General features: G+C 42.1%; 1 protein-coding gene across 1 annotated transcript in view; it reads left to right on the top strand.

Moving 5' to 3' along the window:
• Positions 1–6,454, top strand: part of ADAMTS12 (ADAM metallopeptidase with thrombospondin type 1 motif, 12) — a 170,744-nt gene that overhangs the window by 540 nt on the left and 163,750 nt on the right. The gene's annotated exons all lie outside the window — the stretch shown is intronic.

Here is a 6,454-nt window from a genome sequence, read left to right as displayed (position 1 = left end):
CCGAAACTCGCTCCTCCGCCAGGTTTGCGGCAGAAACGGAAAGCAGCCGATAGGAATCGGAACCGAGGCTTTCCTTCTCCCATCCCGCTCTTAGATAAATCAAAATAAGTGCGCATTTCGAAGACGAAACAGATGCTAAATCCACCTAAATAAAGCACTGTGAATCAGCCGTCTGGGGCACATTAAGGAAAGATTCAACACGTATGTTGTTTCTCCATTATTGCATTGAAATTCCTGCAAACGCATGGCTGTGTGTGCCACTTGTTGCCAGCAGTCCACTCATCACTTTGGTTTCTACCTGCAGTGACCCTGTAAAAGTATCAGCCAGTCCACAGGAGCGCTAAAGGGGAACAAGAGTAATCAGTAAGTTTTATACAACATTCTTATTGCATATGATGAGAGTACGACTTACTGGAATTAGCAATGCAATGCTCTGGGAAGGCTTAGTCTTCAGATTACTTGCTGCACTAAATACATTGGTACTAGAATGAAACAAAAAAATTGAAATAATGGGCCTTCAAAAGGCTGACTGCAAGCAGGCCGTGAAAAATGGACTCCTGACATTTCTTCCCCACTTTCTCCAAATCATGGATTTTTTCTAGGCTTCCATACCTCTTAATGACTGACTAGGGTTGGATTCAGGTGGCACTTTCAACAGTGGGGCATTAAGTTGCATCCCTTAGCCTGCTCAATGGCAACACCCAAAGTAAGCCATCACTGCAGTGAAACCTAACAGCCCCATCAGTGTTGCACAGCCAACTGTAAAATACTACAGACAGGAGAGAAAGCCAAGGATCCTTCGACACCAGTAGTGCAACAATCACATAAAAAGCAAAGTGAAAACACCGAGTTTTAACCAGAGCTGCACCACTGCAGAGGTTCTGCAAATGGTACAGGAGGTGAAGGGCCCCCCAGCCCTCAGTGGCGCTGGCTGCCTTAGCACAAGTGTCAGCACTTATCCACAATGAAAGTTAGTAAAATATTTGAAATAAGCATGTTTTTTTTAATTCCCCCCCCCCCCCCCATTTAGGCCTTCCACTATTAGCTCATGAGGAAAAAGTCATCTGTAATCGAGCCATGCAGAGACTATGAGACGTTCACTTGGTAAATCATTAGCGGGATGGACAGTGCAGGAAGTGGATTTTCTCCAGATTGATTTCTGCCCCATTCTGATCCCATTGCTACCTCCACACCCAATTCTAAACATTTCACTGGAAAAATTGCAGAAACCGTGTCTTGCACGTAATAATTTCTTCTACCATTTGAATATTTTCCTGCTCGGCACTGTATCTTCTTGATATACTGCAGAGGCTGAACAGTAATAAAGATTCAGAAAAGGGAGGGAAATCATATCTGAAGATATATTGCTTTCTTTGTTAGCCACCCAGAGAAAGCAACAGAGTGTGAACTGAGGTACCTCACAGGAACACTGCTAGTGGATTTTGAACACAGGGCTGCAAGTGAAATGCTTGTCCAGGTTTTTTGCTTGTATTCTGACCACCAGCCAAATTCCTTCTCAGTTTTGGGTGGTCTGTCTTTTTCTTTCGTCACGCTTCATCTCAGAGAAGAAGTTTTAGAGGCAGGTAAGGGAACCTGCTACACCTAGATGAATAAAAGAAATACTTGCTGAATAATTTATTCATCACACCATCAGAACATTTCCATAGCTGGAAAAATGTTTAAAAAGTCATCAGCTATTTGCAAAAAGTATTACAAAATTAATCAGATACATTACCTAGGGGTTATTATTCTGGAAAATATTGTCTTCTGTTTGTTCCTTATTTATTCCACCAAATGCAGCTGAAGGCTTGTTGCTAATATGTAACTTTCCGGAGTCTTCTCTTTATCAAAGTGTCAGTGTAATTGGTGTTACTGACTCAATCTTTTTAAAAACTGTAATAAACTTGATGGGCATAGGCTTTGGGGATGTATTCTGGTGATAACAGGGAAATAATGGCTGATTTGTTTACTTTGGAAATCTCAAACAGATCCTATAGCGTTTTGTAAGAGGCTTTTTGGGGTTTATATAGTACTATGCTAAAATAATCCATGGGACTAAGGTTGCTAGTTTGCCTTCAGACAGCATCAATCTGTGCAGTAAACTTAAAAAGCTTTCATCAGTTCAGACCACCAACAGCAACTGCCCATTGATTTTGACTATATTGTATCAGAGATAGAAGTGTCCCTGCAGGTATTTTTCGAATAGCCTTTAAAAATGTTTCAGATAAATATGCCAAATAAGCTATTTGCTGAAAAGGGTAATTTTCCTACAATTTACCCCAAAGGATCCCTATAATTTTTCACTTCCTTTACATACCTCGTACACAAACAGAAGATTGATTATCATTACAATATTGACTGAATCAGCTGTACTCGGAAATGTTTGGCTAGGGAGATGGGGTTCTGTCTTCCACATGAAAGTCATTTTTGTAGCTTAAAGCAGGTTTTTGAAATATTGAATTTATCACCATTTTAAATACAGAAACATGGGACTATTTCTTGGGGCATTTTTGTAGCAGCAAAGGATTTTTTAATCTTCTTCTATTTGACATACTGAAGCAACGAGTAGTAATAGTAAAGCTCTTGAACAGCTTTCATTAAAAAGAGTTATTAATACCTGTTACTTAAATGGGCTTTATATTATTCTTAAATGTTGCATTCTTGCCATAAAATTCTGTTTTATGAATAATTCTTTTTATGGCATTTTCTTCTCATTAAAACAAAATTTTGGAGCAGGAGAAGGAAAGGGAAATAGGAAAAAAGGGATGTTTCATATTTGTTTATTTTCTCACTTCTAATTTCTGGAGCCCATATGGTCTCCCTTTGGCTTTTTATGAGCTCAGGGCTCCAATCTCAAGCTTTTGACTAAACTCAGACAATAACTGTTAACAGTTACATTTTCAACTGGATTTTCCAACTCTACTTTCTCCACCCTGAGAGTGGAAGGTTTGGCGTGCCTTGGTGTGTATCCACCATGGGAAGATTCTCATGGCAATTCATTTCTTAAAAGTGTAGAAGGAAATGTATACAGGTTTTCATTGCAAAATGTCAGTTAGATAACACAATCAACACACTTAGATAACGCAATGATCATATCATCATAGGTATGCTTCATGGACCATAGACATATTCTCCAGGAAGTATTTGAATACAGATATAAATTTTAGTTTAAAAAAATTACCTCAATCATGTTCACATCCTATCCACATTTGCCTTCTAGGTAGATCACTGAGAACATATTTTCCTGGCACTAATTTTCATAAAAAGTTAATTTCAAAGTGACCTGTTGCTCCAGAAACATGCTTTAAAACTATCAATATGGATACTAAGACCAAATGAGATTTTAAATTCACATAGTCCAAGCATGAAATAATTTTGTTAATTAGCCCACCAATTACAAATAACAATCCATATTTGAACACCGATCAGCAATCTGAATGTGAGCATCCCAAAAAATTTCATGTAATAGAATCACTGACTACTCTAGAGTTTACTTCATTCTGTTACCTGAATCTGTCCAAAGACATACCATAAGTGCAATGTCAGCAAATATTTTTTTGCATGAGTAACTTATGAAATTCCAAAAATCTTTAAAGACTGTAATTGAAATGGAAGTTGAGAGATCCAACAGCGTCTCTGATTCAATTACCAATAGTTAGCTGTGTTAAGAGGCTGCATCTCTAAATGAGAAAGAGGGAATAAGATTTAAAAAAATGTGCTCACAAGCTTCCATCTAAATCTGTTTCAGAAAAAAAATCAATGGATGCACAATAATTATCCAGCAAACTCCACAGAGTCTTTGGGATTCAGAGTCATTCTCTTTCAGTTCGTCACTCTGCTAATACTCAGTACCTTTAACATGGCCCACCACATCACATGTGATTCATCTTCTTAACATTTCTAGACCATGCAAACTGAGTTATCAAAAAAAAAAATGCCCTCACATTCACAAAAGGCTTCCAAACCTCAGGTTAAGCCTCTTTGGAACAGGAAACCATTAATAAATTCCTTATCATTAGATTTTTACAATTCTTTGTGAACGACCAAATAGTTTAATATATAGGTATCTAATTTTAATAGCCCACAAATGCTCTTCTAAATCAGGTCTGTACTGGGAAGACACAGTGCCATAAATTCTCTTCACTTAAATAGCTGGCCTCAGTATGTACTCACAGCAGGAAAGTACTTTCTACTTGTGCCATTGCTTCACATTTTAACTGTATGTGACTCTGTCAGCTACAGCCACAGCATCCCTTAAGAAGGAATCCAACTGTCCCCCAGGGTATTTCCTGACACTACACCCAGTGAATCATTTTTTTCTGTGTATGTGCACGCTGGCACAAAGCCCAGGGAGTTATAGATGTTTCAGATCAGATTCCCACAGTTCCCTTTCTCCATTCTGTATGACTTTCGCATCTACAATTTTTGGTCATTTAAAAAGAAAAAATAAAAAATCAGAACAAAACAAACCACCCACATTCCCACAAGCCCTCTTGAGTTCCTAAAGCTTTTATTTCTCCATCACTTCCTGATTTTTTTTCCTTCTCTCACGTGATGCTGTCTGGAGAAGGGTTAACAGGGAAGAAAACAGGCAGAAGTAACAGGTTGAAAGAGTTCGTCCAGAATGAGAAACTCTCTAGTCTCAGGAAAGGGCAGAAGGAAAAACATTTCATGCTTGAAGAGAATTATAAGCAATGGGAATTAACTTTTCCTGTTGAAGAAGAAACCAAGATGGCATCCTGCATGAAATACTAGTTGCCTCACATCAGACATGGTGAACACCTACCCCAAAAGATGACTAGAAATTGAAGCAAATAGTTAAATGACTCTCATAGAAGGGCTGGTTTTCTGATTGCCTTCAAGAAGTTTGTTAAACCAGTACTTTGTAAACATACACCCATCCCTTGAACTTTCACCCCTTCTTTCCAACACTCCTAGCCTGTTCTGCTCATTTTACAGTCCTTTTCCTTTTTATTCCATTTACTGTAGATAATTCCTTATTCTCCAGTTTAATTATTTTAAAATATTCACAGCAAATTGTGTAGCTTGCTCGATGCAACAATTGTCAAGTGTTTTTAAAATGTTAAGTATTATAGACATTATATCAATTTCAGGTCACACTTAGCTTTAAATCAGTTTCAGGGAAGTACTGATAAAGAGTTAAGCAAGCTACAATATCCAACGTCACAAAACGGTCTAGTGTCCACTATGTGACTAGATAATTCAAAGAATCCTAATGGCAAGCACACCAGGAAACTTGTTGCTGTAAGAGGCGAGATACTGTTATTCATGTGCAGAATACATGGACGGCCATATTAAAATAAATACCTTGCAATGAACAAATCTTCTCTTGGCAAGTGTTGTTGGATATCAAATATTACACAAAATCATCCTCTTTTACAGGATCTGTGTCCTTCCATTAGCTATAAGAGAGCACATTATGACTCATAAAGCAAACACCACTCTTTTAGAAATATGTTCTGTTTCCAGAGTTATCGTGTCTCAAGCCTGGGAGAAGCCATATTTCCATCTGATTTAGAAATCCTTGGAGTTTTAGCTCTTCCTTGCATTTTCATTCTCTGGAGTTTGAGGTTCACAGTTCTCACAGAACTGGGACAGCCATTCGCCTTTGCCAAAGTCTGAGCACAGGAACGAGCGTAATTAAGCACAGACTGTCACGAAACTATGCAAGAAACCCATGTCGGGGTCCATTTTAAGCAGAGGGCTATCGAAGAGGACGAGGAACTCGGCCCAGGCCTCAAGGACGGGACGGCACCGAAGCTGTGCCCTGGGCACCTGCCTGCGGTACCTGAGGAAACCTCGGCAGAGGCTGCGTGAGGGGATCCTTGGCGGACAGTACCTGACAGGCGCTTAGAACCGTAGGTGCCCAGGCTATCAGGAACTTCCCCTGCCAAGGGAGGACTTTCCGACCTAACCCCAACATGGCAGCACGCTGTTAAGACACAGGAACGACCTCAGCGCCCCGGGGACACAACCTGGCAGCCGGTCTCTGGCTGCGCGGGGTGGGGGGCCAGTGGCCCCGGGCCGGGCCCTGAGGGGACTTGGGCCCCGGGCGCCTCGGGCGGGGCGAGGCCCCCACCGTCCCTTGACCGCTGACGGCGGGAAGCGGCGGAAAACGCCTCGAACGCCCGCGTGCTTCCAGCACTTTCGCCGCAACGCCGGGGCGAAACCTCTGCCTCTGGGCGGGTGCGGGACTGCGAGGCCGCGGCGGGCTCCTTCCCCCGGCCCCTCAGCGGAGACCCGCGGTGTGGGGCCGGGGAGGGGAGGCTGCCTTGTGCGGGACGGCCCTCCCCGAGGGCTGCCGGGGCTAACGCCCCACCTTTGCCGCTGTGGAGGGCGGAGTGGGGCCGGGGGGGGCGACAGCCCCCGCTGGCGGCCTCTTCCCCCTTCTCCGCCGGCCCGGCCCGGGTCGCTCCGGCGAGTTAACCCCGGC

Source organism: Haliaeetus leucocephalus, unplaced genomic scaffold (genome assembly GCF_000737465.1).
Source record: "Haliaeetus leucocephalus isolate CR32 unplaced genomic scaffold, Haliaeetus_leucocephalus-4.0 Scaffold174, whole genome shotgun sequence".
Lineage (NCBI taxonomy): Eukaryota > Metazoa > Chordata > Aves > Accipitriformes > Accipitridae > Haliaeetus > Haliaeetus leucocephalus.
Note: the sequence above shows the minus strand (reverse complement) of the source record. Positions and strands in the feature narration are given on the sequence as shown.